Source organism: Peromyscus leucopus, chromosome 4 (assembly GCF_004664715.2).
Source record: "Peromyscus leucopus breed LL Stock chromosome 4, UCI_PerLeu_2.1, whole genome shotgun sequence".
Classification (NCBI taxonomy): domain Eukaryota; kingdom Metazoa; phylum Chordata; class Mammalia; order Rodentia; family Cricetidae; genus Peromyscus; species Peromyscus leucopus.
This window is the reverse complement of record NC_051066.1, coordinates 94749343-94772657: the sequence shown is the minus strand read 5'-3', so window position 1 is coordinate 94772657 and position 23315 is coordinate 94749343. Positions and strand designations below refer to the sequence as shown.

Sequence of the window (23315 nt, the reverse complement as noted above, 5' to 3'; positions counted from 1 at the left end):
GGAGGTGGGGGGCGTGGTTCTGGAAATGGGGGTGGGGGGGCGTCCTCAGCTGTATGGTAATGAAGTTCTGGCCTCTCCCTCAGTGCCTACCTCACCTGGGTCGCGCTTGGGCTTCCGTCGTCGCCTATGCTGGCCCCGACCTGTGTCCCCCTAGCTCCGCTGGGGTAGGGAGGAACTTTCCTAACTGCGGGGTTTTCTCGGACCCCGAGAGAGGCCAGGAGAGAGAGCCTGAGGCTGAGCAGGCCCAGCTCTCTCTCTCTGCATAGGGCAGGATGTAGGGTGGAACTGGAGGCGCACCAAGTTGTTTGAGTTTCGGGCGTCTTCACCCACGTCGCACGCGCGCCTCTCCCGGGTGGCCTCTGAGTGCAAACCCTGCAGCTGCTTTCCCAGACCCCGCCGTGCTCCCCGGAGGCCGCAGACCGAGGAGGGCTGGCTTCTCCCAGTCTCGGGGGTGCTAGAGAACTCTCTCTGGGCTGCACTGAGGGCGGTGGGGGCACTGTGGCTTCATCTGTCAGCCCTCCCTCCCGCGTGGTGATGGCTGGCTGTCGTCGGACGATAAGATCAGGGCGGGGGGTGGGGTGGGGGGGACGCGGCTCCAGCCCCAGGGAGGCCATGGTAGGGGAAGAGGAGCCCAACAGCTGCCTATGACGAACATGGTCTGATTTTTTGACTTCGGTGGTGCTGATGGAGGATGGGGGGGGGGGAGGTGAGGAACATGAGGTTCTGAGCGTGGGGTGGGGGTGGGGTGAGGTGAGGAGACAGGCTCCGGGGTCCCCCACGCACGGCCACCCCTCCCAGCCACCATCTGGCGCGAGCGGGTTGGCGTGGGGAACCGAGGTGGGGCGGGGGCCGGCAGATGGGCCCAGGCTGCACTAGCGAGTTAATGTAGGTTATGGGCAAGCCGAGCCCCAGGCCCGAGGGAGGGGGAGCTCGGGGCGTACCTCCCGGCGGTCCTGGCAAGTGGACTTCCCAATCATCTCTCTGCATCCTCTGTGCATCCCTAGATCTTGCCTAGGATGTCAGGGGATGCTCCCGCTCTCTCCCCGGAACTGGCACGCAACCCTACCAGGCTCTATTAGCTCTTCTACCAAAATCCTAGCCTGGGAGTTCATTAACACGTGCTCTCTTTCTGACGCTGGCACTTGCCTAACTCTCAAGGGAGACCTCTACATCCACACAGGGTATCTATTACTCTTGGAAGTGTTCTACTCCCTCATACACGTTAGTGTGCCAAAATATTTTGCAAATAGTCAAGGACCAAACAAAAGTTGGGATCAGTGTTCTCCTCAAAAATGGGCAATGTAAGCCATCCACCTAGAACACTTCTGACTCAGAAAGGAAAGTGTTACATTTCCCTCTTCACTAGAAGCGCCTAGTCACAATATCCCTGAGATTTCATACCTGGTCAGGGCACCACTCGGAGCCCTGGGTCCCTCCCTGCTAGAGTTCCTATCTGCTGGGCTCAATCTTTACCCACATGGCTCGATAGGAATGTGTACCGAATGTTTCTCGAGTCCATCTCTCCCACTCCCTCATTATGAGCAAAAGAACCGACTCCTAAGTGGAAGAAAGGCAACGGTCCTGGTTACTCAAAGGAATGGAAGGTCGTGAGACTGTCCATAGGAGGCCGGGAGGATGGCAGGTCACTGTGGACCTGGTCCCTAGTCAGGGCCAGCTGACTCTGACCCTCATGTAGACATTCCATAGGTCCCTAAGCCAGACCGACCTGGGTCCCCATAAACTGCAGCCCTTTCTTGAGTCCACAGCTCTTCCACTCCATGGCATCCTCCACATTTCCCAGCTCTGAAGCCCGAGTATTGGGGAAGCCAGGCAAAGCCTTTCTCCCTACAAGTTTTCTGCGTCTACTGTTCCCTCCTCGCGGCCACCGTGCGCGCCACTTCTCAGTTTCTCCAATTATGCAGAACCAACTCCTGAAAGTGAAAAAAAAAAAAAAAAAGCCAAAGTTTTCTTTCAGCTGTGTCTCCAAACTAGCCACAGGTTATTGGGGGGAAGTTTCGGGCCTCCTTCCCCGCTGGAAGCCTATGAGCGCTCCCCAGAGCCACGGGCGCAGCTCAGAGACCTCCAGCGCGGTGTTAACCCTCCTCTTGGCCACTACTCTTCCCAAGGGACAGCGGTCTGGACCCGGCACACTGCACCCGGGTAGAGGCGAGCTGGGGTCTGGGCTACTGCGCCCGCAGGACAGGCTGGGGGCGGGGACGCAGGCCTGTCTGGGGCGGGGCGCTTAAGCCTTGAGAGACCCTGCTGCGGTCGCTGCGGAGAAGGGGCCACGTGCTGGGAGCCGCGGCCGGGGAGCTGCACAGAAGGCGGGGAGATTTGCAAACTGTTGCTGCCACATGGCTGCTTCATTCGATCCATTCACATTGAAATGAGGCCGGCGCGTGCCTCATCTGCCGCAGGGCGCTGCCACGCGTCAGGCTGGCCCGCCGCGTGCCAACTGGGGCAGTGGGGCTGGCAGAGGCTGCCAGCCGCGGGGGCGCAGCTCGGGCCCTGGGGCCAGGAGGGGACAGGGAAGGGAATTGAACTGCTCTAGCCACTCAGGCGCCGCAGTTTCTCCGACCTTGGCCCTGCATTTAGGAGTGAACCGACAGAAAGGCCCAGGACGAACGGTTTCAGAGGGGGCCAGGATCGATGCCGCCGCTCCCCGCAGATGCGCCCGGGCAGCGCTGCTCTCCATCTGCCGCTGCTCGCACCTGCCGGTCAATAAATCGATTTTACAATTTAATGCAGCAGCTTCCCGCCCGCCTCGGACAGATGCCGCCGCAGAAGCACCTCCGCCCTCTCCCCCTCCCCTCGAGGGGAGCCAGCGGTTAGGATCTGGATTCCCGCTCAGCAGGCAGCGCCCCGCAGCGAGGCGCACTTTTCCCTACTGCTCCTTCGAGAAACTGCGAAACTGCATACGTCGAGCTTTTGCCCAGCGTCAGAGTGGAGTCCTGGGAGAATAGGCCTGAGGCTAAGGGAAGAAAGAGGAAGATGATGATTTAGCATTGGCCTCGAGGACTGGCTGAGGGGGCGGGGGTCTTCGAGGAAGGAACAGGATGCAGGAACTGATGATAAAACCGAAGGGCTGGGAAGAGAAGAGGGGCATGGTATTCTAAGTCACAGTGGGTTCTGACTTGAAGGGGACCGAGCAAGGCTGAGTACTGACGTGGCTTGGGGTCCGGTGAATGAGTATGACTGGGACCTGGCCCTGAGGTCCTGGGCTTGAAACTTAACCACGACTCTACACCTGCTTTTTCATCTGTGCGATGTGATAATAATGGTGACCTAAGAGAGCAAAGGACTGCTTTCGATTGTGCATTTGCAAGACTCCAACAATACTTTAGTTCCTTTCCTTCCCTCTAGGCAACAGAAGACAGCCAGAGGCCACGGCGGGGGGGGGGGGGGGGGCGGGGGGGCACAAATGCATTTCAGAGGTAGAGGAGGAAAAAAGACAGGGACACACTCCTAAGGGAAGAGGCATGAGGAGCAGAAGGAGGGGTGGGAGAGCGAAGTGTGAGAAGTCAAGAGTTCAGGCCTTTTGTAGGATGACTGTGATAAAGTTCCCGACTGAACATCCTGGAGAATAGCTGTCCACACTGTGGCCTTCCAAAGAGAACCTTCCCACCCAGGCAGCCCCTCCTGCTGAGGTGGTCTTTCAGAGCAGTGGCCCTCAGGAAGGAAGAGGCATCCCCGAATCAATCTGATCACTGAGGGTGCTGGCCACTGGAGAGGTCCAGCTTTTCTCATGTCCCCAAGAGAACACACTTCCTGGGTACACTGTCCGCTGGCCGATTGCTCTTGCCTGATGACCCATCGTATGCCAAATAAAGGATACCAAGTGGGCAGGATCACTGGGCATGGTGGAGTACTGCCTGGGCTTCTTGTAAGGCCAGGCAGGCCTCCCATTTCCTCTTCCGTGGCCCCAGGCACCTAGGGCCTGGAGTCGTTTCAGACTTGGCTTTCCCAGAGCACTCAGATCAAATGGGGCCTGGGACTGAGACAAGTGTTCTTTCTCAGTAAGAGCACCTAGGGCCTGAGAGACAGTAAGCCTGAGAGGAGACGCTAAGGGTTCTGGAAGCTTCTTTTTAACTGTTCATGATGAGTGGGAAGCTTTCCTCAGGCCTCTTGAGTGCTTAAAAAGACAGGAGGGGGGTGGTAGTGGCACACACCTTTAGTCCCAGCATTCAGGAGGCAGAGGCAGGCAGATCTCTGAGTTGAGAACAGCTAGGTCCACACAGAGAAACCCTGCCTCAAAAAAACGAAAGGAAAAAAAAAAAGACAGAAGGAAAGAGAAGGCACAGACTTGGCAGCTGCAGAATTGAGATAAGCCTGGTGGCCAGGGTCAACTTGATGACCGGGCAGCTGCTTCAGCTACATCTGCCAAACCCAGGAGATGCCTGGAAAGCTGGGGCCAGGAACCACACATCGGGTATTTCCAGCCATAGAGGAGGCTGGGGCTTAAGGCAGCCTCCATGGCAGCTCGCCCAGAGCCCTGGTTTCCCCTTCCCCATTCCTTCCTGTCCATACTCTACCAAAAAGCAGGGAGGGGAGGGATGGGAAGGCTCAGGACTACCTTGCCGAGAGACCCCAGGCTCAGCTGGCAGGAGTGGGACTCGCCTGTAATCCCAGCACATGGAAGTAGAGGAGATCGGGAGTTCAAGGCCATCCTTAGTTATGTCTAGTCTTCTGGAGGACCCCAGTGGGGTTGCCAGCACCCACGTCAGGCAGCTCACAGCCATCTGTAACTCCAGATCCAGGAATCTGACCCCTCTTCTAACTTCCTCAGGCACCACACACAGCACACACTCACACTTGAAAAATAAAATCTAGAGCCAGGCAGATCTCTGTGAGTTTGAGGCCAGCTTGTTCCAGACCACCCAGAGTTATAAAATAAGACCCCGTCTTTAAGCCAGGCAATGGTGGCACATGCCTTTAATCCCAGCACTCGGGAGGCAGAGCCAGGTTATCTCTGTGAGTACAAGGCCAGCCTGGTCTACACAGCGAGATCCAGGACAGACACCAAAAGTACACAGAGAAACCCTGTCTCAAAAAAAAAAAAAAAAAAAAAAAGTCTTTAAAAATCCCAAACCAAAACCACAAGTCAGGCTGGAGGCCTCCTGATGTGTGTTCCTCAGTGTCCAGTCATTGCATGGAAGACAACTTCGTCTGAAGAATGTGGCAGTGGCAGGAGGCAGGGCAGTTCACTCTCTTAGCCTGGCTTCCTCATCCTGAGGTTAGTCTTTCCAAAGAAGCTGTTTCATCTGTTCATCCCCCACCCTCGCCACGCTGACCTCTACCCTTGCCAGGCTGACCTCCACCCTCACCAGGCTGACCTCCTCTCTCCCACCCTCACCAAGCTGACCTCCTCTCTCCCACCCTCGCCAGGCTGGCCTCCACTCTCGCCAGGCTGACCTCCACCTCACCACCTCCACCCTCACCAGGCTGGCCTCCACTCTCGCCAGGCTGACCTCTATGGCCCTCTCCACAGGTCTACTTTTCCCCGTGGCCTTTCCCAGGGCCAAGCTCTCCACCCTCCTTGGTCTTTCCAGCTTCACTTAGCTTGCATCCCATCCGTACCTGACCCTTGGAGTCCCTGTGTGCTGTTGTGCCCTACACCTTCTCCCACGAACCCACAATTCATCTCTTGGAAGCAACTCTGCCCTCTCATTTCCCGACCTGATCTCTGATCTCTGATCCCAGCTGCCACCCAGGACAAGCAAGGAGTGGGGGATGGGACCACACCCCTGGCTTTGTCTACCAGCAGGAACCCAGGAGTGGGGCTTACTCAGCCCTAGTGCCCAGACTCCTGGAAGGAAGGGTTAGGCCTGAACCAGGAAGTAGGTTGCACATTTCTCACATCGAGAGAAAGAGACTGGGAACAGGTGCCAACTCTGAACAGCTGCTTGATCCAGCAGATCACTGTTCCCTGGAGAAAGCTAAGGAGAGATCTGACGGCCATGGTCAAGTAGGTGATGGTCTAAAGCAGAGGACAGTGACCAGCTATCCCTTTCTCCCAGCACAGGCAGAATAAGAGGAAGTGGACTTCAATGGTGGCAGGAAGGATTTAGGTTAGACATACAGGAAAACTTCCTGTGACGGTGTCTACACTATGTATCCCAGTTGCTAATCCAGGTTGAACTCTCCCCTGGAGTTAATGAGAATTGCATACTGATGTTTGCTAATGAATAACTTGACCTGCCTGTGGTTAACAGAGAACCTCCAGCCCAGTATCTAGGAAAATGTCCAGACAGGCCTAGAGGCAACAGGAACTGGGCTTCCTCTTAGCTCCAAGGAGTTTGGGCCATTGAGTGCCTTCCTGCGGCCCTGTAGGTGTAAGAAAGTCAAGGTTTAGGTACTCGTAGGGAATTCCAGAGCAATGGTGAAAAGTCAGGGTTGCCCATCCCAGGGTCTCAGTTATATACAGCTCAGCAATAGAGAGGCCTCAATACTGTGTGCCCACTCACCCTTCTCCGGGATCGTTCTCAGGTCACAGGAGCACCCCCATGGTTGGAGTCACCTTGGCATCTGAGAACCCGAGATGCCTTGTGCCCAACTTCCTCTCTTCGGTTAGGGCCTCATATTTCCTTTCAGCACTGTAGCTCTCTGGTTAGAGAAAGCTGGGGGAAGCCGAGACAGATCCATCACCAATGCTACCAAGAGCTTGGGTTCGCAGTTCAGTAGTAAGGCATGTACTTAGAATGCACAAAGACCTAGGATCAATCCACAGTAACACACACACACACACACACACACACACACACACACACACTCCCACAGCATGGCCCTGTAGTTCGTGGTTCGTTTTCCTGAGGCTTCACTGAGTTCATATGCATGTGTGTACATGCAAACATGGATGAAACATATATGCACAAAGATTGGGTACGAGGGGCTGGAGAGATGGCTCAGCAGTTAGGAGCACTGACTTCCAGAGGACCCAGGTGCAATTCCTAGCACCCACATGGCAGTAACTCCAGTTCCAGGAAATCTGATATCTTTACACAGACATACATGCAGGCAAAACACCAATGCACATAAAATAAAAATAAATAATTATTTTTTAAAAAAAGGAAAGATTGGGGCTGGGTGGTGGCGGTGGTGGTGGCGGACGCCTTTAATCCCAGCACTCTTGGGAGGCAGAGCCAGGCGGATCTCTGTGAGTGTGAGGTCAGCCTGGTCTACAGAGTGAGTTCCAGGAAAGGCGCCAAAGCTACACAGAGAAACCCTGTCTCGAAAAACAAAAAAAGAAAAAAGAAAAAAAAAAAAAAAAAGGAAAGATTGGGTACCAGAGCCGCCTCATTGTGGAGGAATTCTGCTGTGTGAGGCCACAAGGGAACAAGTGATTTGACTCTTTTCCACGGGATGTGGAGACAAGATGGAGGCACAAGTAAAGGAATGTGGCGGGCTGAAGAGAGGGATCATGGGTAAAGTACTCATTGTACAAGTGGGGACACCTGAGTTTGAATTCCCAGAACCCACATAAAAGCCAAGTGCAGCAGCGTATGTGTCTGTAATCCCTTGTTCCTACAGGAAGATGGAAGCAGAGAAGAAAGGATCTAGAACAATGAGAGACCATGTCTTAAAAAAATAAGGCGAAAGGTAAGACTAATACCTGAGGTTGTCCTATGACCCTACATAAACACTGTGGTGTGTGTGTGTGTGGTGTGTGTGGTGTGTGTGGTAAGAAGAGAGAAAGAGAGAGAAGAGAGAGAGAGAGAGAGAGAGAAGAGAGAGAGAAGAAAGATCTAGAACAATGAGAGACCATGTCTTAAAAAAATAAGGCGAGCCGGTTGTGGCGCACGCCTTTAATCCCACATCGGAGCAGAGCAGCGGATCTCTGTGAGTTCGAGCCAGCCTGGCTACCAAGTGAGCTCAGGAAAGGCGCAAAGCTACACAGAGAAACCCTGTCAAAAAAAAAAAAAAAAAAAAAAAAAAAAAAAAAATACGAAAAAAAAAAAAAAAAAAAAAAAAAATAGGCGAAAGGTAAGGACTAATACCTGAGGTTGTCCTATGACCCCTACATAAACACTGTGTGTGTGTGTGTGTGTGTGTGTGGTGTGTGTTGTGTGTGTGTAAGAGAGAAGAGAGAGAGAGAGAGAGAGAGAGAGAGAGAGAGAGAGAGAACGAATTGATTAATATATCTTAAAAAGGAAAGAGAAGCCAGGCACTGGTGGCGGTGCATGTCTTTAATCCCAGCACTTGGGAGGCAGAAGCAGGCAGATCTCTGAGTTTGAGGCCAGCCTGGTTTGTAGAGCTAGTTCCAGGACATCTAGGGCCACACGGATAAACCCTGTCTCAAAAAAAAAAAAAAAAAGAAAGAAAGAAGAAAAAGAATGTGCTAGCTAGCCTGTGGACCCACGGCTCAGAGGAGGCAGCATTACCTGAAAAGACAAACAAACAAACAAACAAACAAACAAAAAACGGATCTTTGTTGTATTTGTTTTTCTGAATCATGTATTTATACATAAGTGTTAGTGTGTCCCACATGTGTGCAGGTCAGAGCCAGACAAGGATAGCAGAGGCTCTGGAACTGGAGATGCAGGTGGTTGTGAGCCCTGACCTGGATGCCAGGGACCTAGCTCTGGTCATCTGGAAGAGCAGCAAGTACCCTTAACCACGGCCATTTCTCCAGTCCAAGAGCAGTGCTTGGAAAGAGGGAAGGAGAACATTCCTGGTGAGCGCAGAGAGGCCCAGGATAAGGGAGGAATTGAGAAGGGAGGGCTGGCAGTGCTGGGGAGGGCAGAGTCCCGCCTGGTGAGGTTGGATGTGAGTTTAGTGGTCAGGGTGTGGGTAAACACCACGGGCAGATGGATTCAGCCTCAACTGTGGGCTCTTGAGCAGAGGCACTGGGACAGCCACCCCTGGGCAGTGGTGTACAGAAAGTGTAGGGGTGTAGTGTGGGGAGATGCAGAGAGGCCAGAAGTACCACGCCTTCCTGCATTTGAGGCCGGGGGCCAAATGTACCAAAATGCCCAGGTCTACTCCTGAGCAGACAGCTTCCATGGGTGGACGGCTGGGTGGTCTAAAATGCTAGAATCCAGGCGTTGGTCCAACCTCTCAAGCCTAAAGACACGTTCCCCGCCCCCCCCCCCACTCCCCCTCACCCTCCCCCACCCCCCGTTTCCATCATCCTCTGCAAACCCACACCTGGCTTGTCCAGCTTCTGTAGAGTGGAGGCAGCTGGACTACGTACTCTCATGGCTAAAATCTCACTTCCCTCTATTCCCCCAAAAGCTGCCCTGCTCGACCAATGAGGAGACAGGGTTTAATCAAGCCTGGAATCCACAAAGGTGTTTGGGGAGAATGACCCGAGGCCATATGTCAGGAAAGTTCTACACATGAGCTCTCCAGGGCACTTGGACCAGTTCTGTACTATTTAAGGGCTTGAATATCTCCTGCACAGGATTTTCAATGCCGCTGCCGCCCATCAGACTGCCCCGGTTCCTTTGGAAGATGTGGTCGTAGAAAGTACATTTGCCAATTTATCTGCAAGTTCTACTGTGATCGGTGCGGGCTGTGGGTTGGGGAGAGCTGTTTGGTCTAGACCTCCATGAGGGCCAGAGCAAGTGTCCACCCTTCTCTTGGGTCCAGGATCAGTCTCCTGGGTTCCAAGGCCTTGCCGGCTGCACCTCGTTGGTGCCAGCAGGTGGGCAGGGGTAGTTTAAGTACATGGGAAGTCCTGGTCCGTTCCCAGCATGGGGGTGGGGCAGTCAGAGTGAGGCTGCAGGGTCAGCCCTTCTCAGCCTCCCTGGGGAGGCCAGGCTCAGGTCAGCTTGTCACTTTGGCCAACCCTCCCAAGGCTGAGATCATCGCCCTCCAGCCTCCATGGCAGCCCTCCACCCCCAGCTGAGCTCACTACCATGGCCTACTGGGGGACATTGTTGTCTCTCTGGGCCCCTCCCCAGGCTCAATGAGCTGTTTGTTGGCATGTCCGGTGAGGGTAAGGGAGGGCGGGCATGGGGCGCCCATACACAATGGGGATTCCGTCCATTCTGAGGTGGCTGCGGGAACCAGGCCGGCTTTGTCCCGGGGACCCGCATTCCCACCATTTAGCAGCCGGAACTTCAGGCGGAAGTCCCTGTAGCATAAGAACAACAATGTCGTCACCCTGTCTGTAGGGGAGGGTGCTGCAGGCCAGGCCTCCTGGAGACCCAGGGAATCTGCAGCCTGGACATTTACAGCCCAAGTGGCACTTAGGATAGGTCCTGGGGCCAAGGCCGTGCCTCAGATCTGAGGGAGACTCAAGCAGACAGATGGTGTCCCCTCACCTGCCTATCAGCCCAGCTGCAGCCTGTGGCATGTGGCATGTGAATGGGCTCCCAGACATCCCCAGTGCTCGGCTCTTGAGAACCCCAAAGTGCAAAGGGATTGCATGCATTCTGCAGGTCTTGCTGGTGTGGTCCAGAGGGGTTGTCTGAGGGGTAGCCTGATCTACAGCCTGCCCTTCAGAAGCGGCTCGGGTTTCTCAGACAACAAGTGTTTATTTTCCAGTGGGAAGAGGGGGGGACACGACAGGACGTCACAGCGTTTCCCTCCTGCCTGGGGCAGCAGTGGTTCTCACAGTCTGGGCACTGGTGACATCACCGGCCTTTCCTCCACAGCTCTGGCCTCCTTGCCTCGCTCACCCCACCCTGAGCCCTGGCCAAACCGCAAGGTTCTTAGGCTCCTGTTTCCGGTGAGGGCACTTCTGGGTGGGCACTCCTAGGGGCTGGGGGAGCAGTGAACTGAACGGGTTCCTCCTCAACTCATGGCCCCGGCTGAGACCAGAGAGAACCCCTCCACGTTCACCCCTGTCCCACCCAGGGCCTACTCGTAGTGTGATGCTGGCCCTTTAAGGGTCTTGGGAAGCCAGAACAACAGGAAATCCAAACGGCCTCATTAGGCCGCTCCAAGCTCAGCACAGTAATTAGTGCCCCGAAAACAAAACAAGGAAAAGCAGGTGGTGGAGCGCCCCCATCTCTGCTGCCCCTGGCGCGGCCTGTTTAGTACCCATAGCTAGGCAGCTGGGACTGGACCCCCTCCCTTCTAGGCCCCCTCACTCCAAGCTTCTGAGGGCTGTTCCCCACTGCCCAGGCCAAGGGTCAGCGCTGATACTTAAGGAGAAGCGGGCTGCGGGGCCTTCGCCCGTGATGTCCCCCTGGGGATACGCACTGGGACTTCCCCTTGCCCACGGCCAGGTGGCCGGTTGTCCACAGCATCTTTCACCTGTTTGGAAAATACTGTGACGGGAACTGAGGATGATATCTGCCTCCTCCAGAGGGAAACAGGAGACCCAAGAAGGTCTCCTCACCGGGAACACAGAAACTTCTCTGAGGTCCAGCCCCTCAGGTTGCCTTCCAGGTGAACAAGGCCACTTGTTCTAAGTGATGGGCTCTCACTTAGAAGCCCCTTAGATGCCAAATGCTTGAGCAGGAGCCAAAGAGGACCTTAATTACTCCTTTTGGGCCTGGCTTCAGGTGACTCCTCATTCTGTCTTTCCTCTCCTGCATTTGCTGTAAGAGGAAGCTCACGCTGGCCCGACCCTGAGATGTCTGCCTTCATCTGTAAAGTCACTTAACAACCAAATATCCATTGACCAACCATGGATGGAGCCTACCATGCTTGCAGGAGTCCCTGGGAAGGTGTCAGGGACTGTAAGTGACACCACCTAGTGATGGTGCCTCCCTCTGACAAGGAGAGCAGGCTGGGTGACTTTCTGAGTACCTATTCCTCACAGGCTCTAGCAGGTGATTGACTGGTACCTAATTATGAACAAGAAAAAGTGAGTTGGGACTTGGAAGTCTGGCTCAGCAGACCACTCCTTACTCTGGCTGAGGACCTAGGTTCAGTTCCCAGCACCCACATGGAGCCTCCTAACCACCCAAAACTTCAGTTCCAGGGAACCCAATGCCCTCATCTGACCTCTGCAGGCACCAGGCACGCATGTGGCACACATACGTACATGCAGGCAAAACATGCCTCACATATAATAAAATAAGTAGCATTTTTTTTTTTTTAAATGAGCTCGAAATCCCATCTGACTGCGGAGTTCGTGAGAGCCCAGAATTTGGCACAGCAGCATGTCATACACAGTATCAGGGTCACTGATGCTCGGGGAGGTCACAGCCTTTATGCTTTGTGCAGAAGGTACTGGGCCAGGGGAGACCTGGGTCCTCCAGAGAACAAAGCTGGCGTGACCCTGACCATGGGGAGAGCTGCACCCGGCTGGGCTGGCTTGGAGGCCCCATGGGGCCAGAGCGAGCAGGTTGGGTGAGGATGGTGGCCAGCCCGTGGCCACTGAATGGGGCTGTAATTAAACTGTGGGTGGGTTTCTGGTCACACTCCTGTTGGCTGAGAACAAAGGCCCCAGGCTTCATTGCCCAGGGGGGAAGGAAAGGCAGAGGGAGGGGCTGTGGTAACCCAGAACCTGGGACTGGGCTGGGCAGCTGGCCTCCAGCTGGGGCAGGGGGTCTGCAGACACCTCCAGAGACCACCAGCCTAGGTGGCCACGTGGAGGGGCTCCCACCTGGATCCGAGGGTCCAGTTCTGATGGCGGTGCTAGGAAGAAGACAGAAGCTGACTGAAGGGTCACAGGGGCCTAGAGCAAGAGTCCTCGATCCTGGCCCCACACGGGGATTATTGGAACCATTCCCTGGAGATTCTGATAGGCCTGGTCTGAGATGAGGCCTGGGGGCAGCTGTTTCTAAAGACTCTCCTGCAGGTATAACGGGGTGGGGAGATGCTCCCCACAAAGCCTACCGTGTTCAGAAGGCACAGCCACCCACAGGGTCTAGGAGCCAGTGCCCCAGAGGACCACATGGCAGCAGAGTCTTCTGACCCAGGGACAAAGAATAAGGCATTTACAAGTGTGCAAATCTTTTTGTCCCCATGGAAAATTACCCAGGGAAATGGCTGTGGGCAAGGAGACGCGTGCTCAGAGGGTCTCCAGCGACTTCAGTCAGGTGGTCACTTGGAAGGGACTCTTCTACCTTACTCACAATCCCTTAGGACCTGTAGGCAGCCCCTGAGAAAGCAGGCTGGGTCCAGGAGGGAAGAGAGATGGGCTGAGAGTAAGTACCTGAGCGAGGGGACTCGAGTCCTGAGTGGGGACGTGACCCTGTCCTGAATCATTTCCCGGATGTAACGCAACAGCCCAGACTTCAAGGTTTTGGGGGATGGAAATCTTTTTTCCAAGTTCCTCGATCTGTCATCCCCCTCCCCCGCCGGCCGGATAGGACTGGACCAGTGTCCTTAGGGTTCCCACTCAGCCTTCCAACTTAGCCCTTCTCCTCGGAGCTCTCCCTGGACATTGTTTTCCGCCTCAGGAAGTCTCTGATGCCCTGCGCGGATTTTGTTTTCCTTGTTATCAGGACAACTAATATTTTTTCCTGTGCAGGGGGGCGGGGGAGGAGATTTTCCCAAGCAGATTACAGCTGTCAGTGATGGGGGAGGGGCTAGCAGTTGAGGCTGCCCTTCACTCTCCCTCGGCTGGCCGCCCTTCCACATCTGAGCTTTTGAATGAAGGAGGAAGTTCTGGTGCTCGAGCCAGCCAGGCTAGCTGGACACCAGGGGCAACTGTGACTTAGCTTAGGATTGGAAAAAGCCCACATCCTCTCCTGAGCTCTCTTCTAGAAGTATTGCCCATAGCTAGGCTACATGTTCAAAGACAGAAAGAGGGTCCTGGGTTGGACTTCTCCTAGCGTGGCAGGAAGGTAGTCTTCCCGCTTCCTGACATGTGGGATGAGACTCCCTTGTTGTGCCTTGGAGCTCTGTCTTCCTGGGTCAGCATTCCGAACACGGAGGCAGCCTTGTGGCTGAACACACACAGCAGCAGCAGCTCTGCTAACCAGTGTGGCTTTGGGCAATTCAGTGCGCCCTGCTATCTGTTAGGCTGTGCATCTCCAACGTGGCCACATTGATTTCCTGCCTCACTTACCCAGATGGTCATGTTGTGTTAACACAGATGATAATGGTCTGAGACAGTGTCAGGAGATTCTCCTGACTAGACCTGAGCTGGGTGTACGGGTCAAGTCTGTAATTCTAGAGCTCAGGATGCTAAGGCAAGAGCCTGAGCTACACAGTGAGTTCGAGGTTAACTTAGGCCACATAGGAAGACACCCCAACACACACACACACACACACACACACACACACACACTCACAAAATAAAGGGGTCAATGTCAAATAAAATGACCACAAACGGAAGGACCTCGGCTGGGGCTTTCTAAGTCCCAGTTTGCAATGCACCAAGAAAATAATTGGTCCACTCATGTCTTGTAATCTCCTTCAAGGAGATGGTCTCTCGTCCTCCATAAGCATGGTGGATACCAGTGACCTGTGTATGGGCCTGGCAAAGCAGCCATCAAGACTGAGGACCAAGGGAAACAGAAATTCTAGTTAGACTTACTTTTGAGCTAAAATGAAAACTGAATCCTAATAACATTTTTTTAATGTAGATTTATTTTATGTGTATGGGTTGCATGTATGTATGTGCACCACATACATGCCTGATGCCCAGGGAGGTCAGAAGAGGACATCTTATCCCTTAGAACTGGAGTTACAGTCGTGAGCCACCATGTGAGTGCTGGAGATAGAACCTAGGTCCTCCGGAAGAACAGCGAGTGCTCTTTTGGGGATTTTTCGAGACAGGATTTCTGTACAGCTCTGTCAGTCCTGGAACTGGATTTGTAGACCAAACTGGCCTCAAACTTGCAGAGATCCACCTGCCTCTGCCTCCTGAGTGCTGAGATTAAAGGCCTGTGCCACCATGCCCAGCTAACAGCAAGTTCTCCTAACCATGAGGCCATCTCTCCAACCTCTTGAGTTCTAGTAACATTTAACATGCGTCTTTCCTTCCTTCTTTCTCATTTTGTTTGTGGGTCTCTGTCTCGTATATGCTAAGGTAGATCTATAACTCTCTTTTTTATTTTAATTTTATTTATTGAGCCAGGGTCTCACACAACCCAAACTATCCCTGAACTTGCTATGGAGCCAAGGATGACCTTGAACTCTTGATGGTCTTCTCTCTACCTCCCAGATTACAGGCATGTGTCATCATGTCCAAACTTAGCCCTTTTTAAAACTTTCATTTTTACTTCAGATAAATTCTTACACAGCCCAGGCTGCCTTTGAACTCTCTATAGCACTGAGGATGACCATCAACTTCTGAACCTCAGGATTTCAACTCGTGAATGCTACAGGCCTAAGGCACCGTACCCATTGTTCAAGCTTTGTGTTTATAAATATTCATACAGCTTGAGGATGGAGCTGCAGAAGAATTCTTGCCTAGTGTGCTTGAGACCTGGGTTCCACTCGCTGTACCACAAAAATAAATAAGTAAATCCAGCTAAAAGTAAATACAAATTGGTGTTTTCACAGGTTTGCATTTATATGCCCTATCCCTCAAGAGGCTGAACTGACAAGTCTGCTTGGGCCAGGAGTTCAAGGCCAACAAAAGGAGATCCTGTCTCAAAATAACTTCAGGAAGTCCCTGAAACTGACCGGATTCAGTAGGCCCCACTCTGCCAGAGTTCGCTATGAAAGCTGAGAGTCCCTCTCAGAGGAGCCGAGTCAAGCTGCAAAGAAGACTCTCGAGACCAGACCAGATGCCTGAAGAAGCAGACACCAGCCCAGCTGCCCAGAAGAGGGTTAGGACACTGTCTGGCCTGTGTGCTCCAGGTTCCCAGCTTTGTGAAATGTCACGCATGCTGGGGTGGCCTTGGTGATGCAGCTGACGTTGAGTCATTTCTGCTCCTGTAAGTGACCCCTCCCCCCATATTCTTGTAGTAACTCTGACAGAACTCACTGGTTCACAGTTGGACTTCAGCGTTTTCTGTACTTGGGTCTGTCATGGGTTCCCTGTCTGGGTGAGTTAGTGTGTGTGTCACATCTCCACAGAAGTTTTGTCACACCACAGCACTTGATGTGCGAACACAAGGACCTGAGTTCCGATTCCTAGCATTCAAACGAAGGAAGGGAGGAAGGAAAGAAGGAAGGGAAGAAGGAAGGAAGGAAAGAAGGAAGGAAGGAAAGGAGAAAGGGCAAGCCAGGCAGTGGTGGCGCACACCTTTAATCCCAGAACTCAGGAGGCAGAGGCAGGCGGTCTCTTGAGGTCAGCTTGATCTACAGAGTGAGTTCCAGTGCTACACAGAGAAACCCTGTCTTGAAAAAACTAAAAGAAAAAAGAAAGCAAGCCAGGTTCACTGGACTTGCTGGCTAGACAGTTGAATGGAAAAACAGTAAACTCCAGGTTCACTGAGAGACCCTGTCTCAGTTTTTACTCAAGGAGTAAAATGGAGCGTGACCAGCAGGCACACATACTACACTACATACAACAACATATACATCGGTATGTGCATGCGCACAGATATAGTAATCAAAATAAGGAAAATAAAACATCTTTGCTGGCCTGTTAGTGTAGGCCTGTAATCCTAGATGCTCAGGAGGCTAAGGCAGAAGGGTAGAAAGTTAAACTCTAGTCTGAGAAAAAAATTTTAATTTATTTGCTTTTATTTTGTGTGCATTGGTGTTTGGCATGCAGGTCAGACCTTTGAGTTACAGACAGTTGTGAAGTGCCATGTGGGTGCTGGGATTTGAACCCAGGTCTTTTGGGAGAGCAGTCAGTGCCCTTAACTACTGAGCCATCTTTCCAGCCCCCACTAGTCTGAGAAATCTAGTGAGATTATCTTGGGGGTGGAGTGGGGGTGGAGGAGAGACAGAGACAGAGAGAAATGAGAGTTGAGGATGGTTTAGTCTCCAGTACTGAAGGGAGGGAAAAAGAAAAGAAAGAAGAAAATTGGGGGCAATTGGTGCTGGAGAGATGGCCCTGCCGTTAAGGGTCTTTGTGTTCTTGTAGAGGGCCTGGGTTGGGTTCCCAGCACCCACAGCAAAGCTCAACAGCTGTCTGTAACTCCAGTTCCAGGGGATCGGATCTCCTTACCTCCGCTTCCGCCAGGCACACACACAGTACACACACATACACGTGGGCAAACACTCATACAAAGTAAAAATCAACCCTCAAAAATAATCTAATAATTTGAAACATAATCCGGAAAGTTAGTGGCATTTCTGTCTTATCAGACTGGGTGCTAGGAAGAGGGGAGGCCGGCGTGCTCCGGGTGCAGCATCTCACTGGTTCCATGGGCCGGCCTTCTCCCTGCCTCCCTCAGGCCCCCTTAAGTCCCGGATGGTGCCCCGCTTCCTGCAAGGAAGAGGACAGCAGTGGATGTCTGCATGGTCACCTTGCCTAAAGTGCTGCTTGTCGAGGAGGCTGGGGTCCCTGAGTGTGCCCTGCAGTCTGTGTTATCCCCAGGAGAAAAGTCCCTGGCGGGAAGCAGCCCTCTGCTGGGAGGCCATTTCCCTAAGTGGCCAAGGTAAGAAGTGGGGGATTTCCAGTCTAGTCTGCGGGGCTGACTTCAGTACCGGGGGCTCCTCTTCTTTCTCAAATAGTCCAGACTGGTGTAAGGGCAAAAACTCCAGAAGGGCAGAGCCTGGGTAAGGGGCTTGAGGAGCAGCAGAGGCAGCGAGACCCCCAGGCCTCCAGCTCCTAAGTCCTGCTCTGGAGGGAACCCCAGGGTTGTACTCGGGAACCCCAGGGACCCAACCCTGGAAGACCCCAACAAGCGTGTCCAGGGATGGGGTGGGTCTGAAAATCCAGACCGGCACTTACTCATGGGTCTGTGGGGAGTGAGTCAAATCAATGAATGCCCCTGCCTAACCCCAGCTTCTGCCCCAGGACTGCTGCGTGGCCCTGGAGCTTAGAGGAAGAGCAAGTCTAAATCTCAGGCCAGGCGTCTCTTCTAACAGGCCAGCACTTCCAAGGCTGCGGGGGGATCAAAGGGGCGGCATGAGCCCATTCAGAGTTGGGAGCCGTAGCCTGACAGTCCAGACCCTCGTGTCCTGAACACTTGACTTGCAGAAAGGGGGACACCTACCCTAACAGCGTTACTTTGTAGTGCTACACTGCACTGGGGCTAGGAGGTGGGTACCCCAGAGACCCGTGCAGAGAGTGGAGGGAAACCCTGTCCCAGCTCGGGTCAGTGTCAGCGTACTCAGGCCGAGGGACGGGTTTAGAAAACAGCTAGACCCTTTTGGGTCTCCCATGCCTGGGTGCGCGTGGATTTCCTTTCATACCAGCATGGAATGATGTAATGTATGCTTGCTGTGGACACATGTCTACCTCTCTCTCTCCCTCTCGTGTGTGTGTGTGTGTGTGTGTGTGTGTGTGTGTGTGTGTGTGCACGTGTGTGTAGGCTTGTGTCATTGGCAAGGGCCCTGTATAGACGAGAATATGAGCATTAACAAATGCAGCCGATCTCATAGTGTGAACAAAACCCTGAGCCATGTTGCAGGCATAATCACCAATCTGCCCATGTGCCAACCATTGCCCTCAAGGAAGGTATTATTATCTGCAGTTTACAAGTCGATAAACAGAATTTGCACCCAGGTCAACCTAAGGCCAAGCCAGAGACTTTTCCACCAAGCTCTAATGGAGTGGTCCTCTTCAATTACACCCCATCTGTTTCTTGTCTCTGGGGCCTGGTCTGAGGTGACAGGTCCCCACTTTGTCCTTTTTCCCTCCCTACTAGCTAAGGTGGCCTGTTCAAGGCCTGTGGCGCTTGGGGACACTGGGCCTAAGACCTTCATCCATCAAAGGAGGCCCTGGTTCAGAGAGGGTCTGGCCGGCCCTGGGCGGATCAGCTGGGGCTGAGCTGGGCCCAGCTGTTTACAGTAAACAGAAAGCTCTGGAGGAAGGAAGGAGGGGAGGGGCCCCAGTCGTCATGGAGACTGGACAGAGCGGCCAGGTCTCAGCCCTGATTCACAAGGACATTGGCTGCATCTTTGTGGCTCTAAAGCTGGAGGAGGCCAGGGAAGATCTGGGCAGGCAGCCTAGCAGGAAAGTCGCAGAAAATACACTCCTGCCTGTCACCCTTCTGCCTTGTCGCTTACACTAACAACAGCCACTTAGTGGCCTTTACAGTATGCTGAGCTCTAGGCCCTTCTGAATTTTTTTTCTTATTTAATCAAGTGGTGGCTGTAATAACAGTCTCTAGTTTATAGATAAAGAAACAGGTTCAGGAAGATTGAGTGGGGCTCAGGGCGTGGCTCAGTGGGATAATGCCTGCCCCACCTCACAGGTATGTATGGCCCTGTGTGACTATACAGGTTCAATCCTGCGGTGGGGGGCGGGGGGGGGCATTGCAAGGAAATTGACTCCCTTCAAAAAGATTAAGCAATTTAGTCATGTCTCAGGTCATGCAGCTTGTCACACCACAAGCTAATATAGTCTATTTATTTCCTTTATCTTTGATGCACCGGGGATCAATTCTAGCGTCTCACACATGCTGGTAACGGTGCTACTACCTGAATCTCCATCCCTGCTCCCAGTTTTTAAAATTCTGAGACAGGATCTCCCTAAGATGTCAAGGTTGATCTTGAATTTACTCCATGCCCACACAGACCTTGAAGTTATGATCTTCCTGCTTTAGATTCTCAGTAGGTAAGATTCAGAATATAAAGAGATATTCTGGATAAAGTTTTTTTTTTTTTCTCTACCCAAGCAGGTAAAGAGATGATCTAGGTAGGGAAGCCTTGAGTTTCTGAATGAGTAGGGAAACTGAGTCTCCTAGAAGGACAACTGGACTTTCCCAGACTTCTGGCGTTAGTCAAAGAGATTGCTGGGGACAGACCCCATGTGTTCTAGCCCTAACCACTAGACCACACGAATTATCCACAGCTTAAGCTGGGAAGGTCCAAAGAGAAACTCCCTTTCTAGTCCCAGCCTGGAGTGTAAGCTCTCACCCAGCGAACATGCTGGCTCTGTGGGGGCCTTGCTGGGCCAGGGCGCTGGGGGATGCTGGGGGGTTTCTGCCCACACATATGGTTTCCAGATTCCAGGGGATGAAAGGGGACCCTGAGGCACGGAAATGGGGGATGTGTGATGACAAATTTAGACTGATTGCTTTTAGGAAAAAGCCAAGAAGCCCTAAAAAATAAAAGCAAAAATTCCGCTCGGAAACCAAAAGGGAATTATTCGATTGTGAAACCGAGCGCCTGCCTGCCGAGAGCTGCGCACTTTAACGTGGAACGTATCAAGGGACCCCGGCGGTTCGGGGGATCCAGGGAGGGAAGGGGGCTCTGTCTGCTGATCCTGCCGTGTCAGTTGCAGTTTGGGACAGGGATCGAAGTGGGCAGAACACTTGGGAAGGTGCCTGCTGTCGGGAGAACCCATGGCAAGCACATGGGAGCCACGCGCCAAGTGTCCATGCCCAGAGGCCTTGCTGGCTGGTGCGGGAGTTCGCCATTGGAGGGTCCCGCTGGACTGTGCAGGAAAGCACAGAAAAGATGCACCCTAAGTTGGGACTTGGGGACAACATACATGGCCAAGAACAGAAGGTGGAGGAGAGGACATCTGTCTGGAATTCGGACTACAGCAGACCCAAGAGTTAAAGATCAAAGGGGGACAAGGGGGACTTCCTGAAGCTCTCAGGGGACGGCCTGCCAGACAGACTGTTGTGCAAGCTCTGGGCTGGACCATAAGGACAGGCTGGCAATGGGGTTGGGCCTGGTCAGTGGCCAGAGTGATGCTCGCCCAGCCCCTCCCCCCACCCCCACCCTCACCCCCGCTGTCTGGAGAACTGGAGCTGTGCCCTCTGCTCCTCTAGGAACCCAACACCCCGCTGCCCTAGAGAGCATTCCTATGCTACTCCAGGGCTGCATTCCGCATGCCTGAGAGAGAGTCCTCATTCTGGTCTTGGACTTCTCTTTCCTGGAGTCACCATTTTACGAGAAACCTTGAAAGCCTTCCCAAGCAAGATTCTTGTGAGATAAGAGGGGTAGTGAGGCAGGAGCTGCTGTGGGGCTCAGGAAAAGGGGTCCCTGGACTGCTGTACCTCATTGTACTCAGTGGAGCTTCATATCGGCTCTTGAAGGTCTATTATATTCTTTGTGTCCCCCCCTCTTCCCCCTGAGACAGGGTTTCTCTGTGTAGCTTTGTAGCCTTTCCTGGAACTCACTCTGTAGACCAGGCTGGCCTCGAACTCACAGAGATTTGCCTGGCTCTGCCTCCCGAGTGCTGGGATTAAAGGCGTGCGCCACCACTGCCCGGCTTGATTATATTCTTATCTTGCAGGTGAAGAGATGGGTCCAAGGGTGTGACTAGGCTGATGGCTGACAACCCCAGGGAGAGGTTTATCCTCACTCTGGGTCACCTCCCTCTCTCTCCTTTTTGGCTGGTGATGGAAATGGGTATGAGAGCCTGTGAGGTGGCTTCAGTGGGGAGAGGCACCTGTCACCAAGTCTGACGACTTGAGTTTGATTCCCAGGCCCCACACAGTGGGAGGAGAGAACTGACTCCTACAGATTGCCCTCTGACCTTCACATGCGCGCGCGCGCGCGCACGCGCGCGCACACACACACACACACTAAAACAAACAAATAAATAAATAAATGTAATTTTTAAAAGATTTAAGAAAAGGCAGTGGTAGTGCACACCTTTAATCCCAGCACTCAGGAAGCAGAGGCAGGTGGATCTCTGAGGCCAGCCTGGTCTACAGAGCAAGTTCCAGAACAGCCAAGGCTACACAGAGAAACCCTGTCTCAAAAAACAAGCAAGCAAGCAAACAAACAAAGGAAAAGGAGCATTATGAAAGGCTGGGGACAACACTAACCCATAACAAACATGGGATCTCGTGGAGAGAGAAGCGGAGCCTGGATAGTGTCTCCTGTCAGCCGCCAATTTCTCCTCAGAGATTTTTGTAAACCAGGATGTAGGAGTGGCAGCTCAGTTGTTCCAAACCGAGATTCTTGGCAGCCTGGCATCCCATACACATTCGCGTTGGGAAGGAGAGGCCAGGCCAGATGAATAGGAGGCATGGGCACCCGTCCTGGCTTCCACCAGACACTCACCTATCCATTTCAGGTGTTGTGCAGTCCCAGAGAGCCCTTCGGAAGCAGAGTTTCCATAACCCTCTCTGGTCTCTAGCTAAGGTCTCAGAGCTCCAGCCTTCTGAGAGCCAGGAACAGCCTGAGTTCTGGGTTGGGGGTATGGTTAAACAAGTGGGCTGGACCACTTCTGGGGTTTAACCCCTCTGGAGAGGTGAGGGGGAAAACCAGCCTGGAACTGTGAGTGAGGTTGGTCCGTGATAGGGAGTTAGGGGCACGAGTGAGCTGCAGAGATAATATGGCACCTGCCGTGTGCCTGGGAAACACAAACAGACCTTTGACCACAGCAGTCTGGGAACCAGGAGCAGCAACATGTTCCTGGGTCACACTAGTACCCTCTTCCTTTTTCTGCCCTGGCTCGGACTCCGTGGGCATCAGTTGCTGGCCACTGACCTGGGGCCATTCGACATCCTGTGATATCACGGTATGGGTGCTGGCCACCCGGCTCGAGGCTTACTTCAAGGCAAACACTGAGCAAAGGCAAGCTTATTTGGGAAAGGAAGTCACCCAGACGCGGGCATCTGCAAAGTGGAATCTCCTCTATCAAAGGCTGCCTCTCTGCCACTCCTGCCGTTTGGAATCTGAGCGGGAGAATGCTGCCCCTCTCCTGGTGGCTTTACAGATCGTCTCCATGCTGAGGAAGCAGAAGGCTGGAGATGCCCAAGCACCAGAGCTATTTACTCAGTGGCATCGTGCTATCTCACGGCCCTCCGGGCCTGCTTCTGAGGGCTTGTTTATCCCCAACCTGCTGCAGGGACAGCCTTGCTCCCAAGGAGAAAAAGCTGCCAGCAGGGTCTTTTGTGGCTCTGCTCCCGTGTGGTACTGCCTAGGGGCCCCACCATGGGGGCAACAGATGGACCTATGGTCGCTACAAAACAATGGTGGGGGAGGGGCCTTGGCATCGCCTGCCCCAAACAGGAAGCTGGGACTGAGCTTCAAAGACCTGGCAGGGCCAAGGGGCTGAGTGGTGGAGCCAATGCCAGGCCTGGAGACGGCATGAATTGCTTGTTGCCCTCCAGCCTTGGGATGTCCAGCCCAGCAGCGTGGCTGAGGCCACAGTGGCCGGGGCAGCTGGGGTTTGGGCAAAGGATGGTTTGCACTCTCCAGACAGTAGCCTCTGGCCTGGCAGCAGGTTGCGGGGAGGGGGCTTAGAGATGGGGCTTTGCCCCCAGTTCAGCTGCCTCGTTCCAGTGAGGCTGCAAGTTCTATACCCACCAGCCACGGTGGTTCTGTCTCTCCGGCAAGCAACCACGAAGGGCAGGGCTGGCACCAGGCCCTGCTGCCCACTCCCTGCCTCCTGCTCCCAGCTGCTCTGCTCAGAGCCTTTTCCTCTCCACTTCCTGTTCACACAGGGGGGGGCGGGAAGTGGAGGGAGGAAGTTAGGGGGTGGTGTGGAG

The 23315-nt window shown here is 53.6% G+C and overlaps 1 protein-coding gene across 1 annotated transcript in view; it reads right to left on the bottom strand.

Moving 5' to 3' along the window:
• Positions 1-23315, bottom strand: part of Spint1 (serine peptidase inhibitor, Kunitz type 1) — a 120570-nt gene that overhangs the window by 31921 nt on the left and 65334 nt on the right. The gene's annotated exons all lie outside the window — the stretch shown is intronic.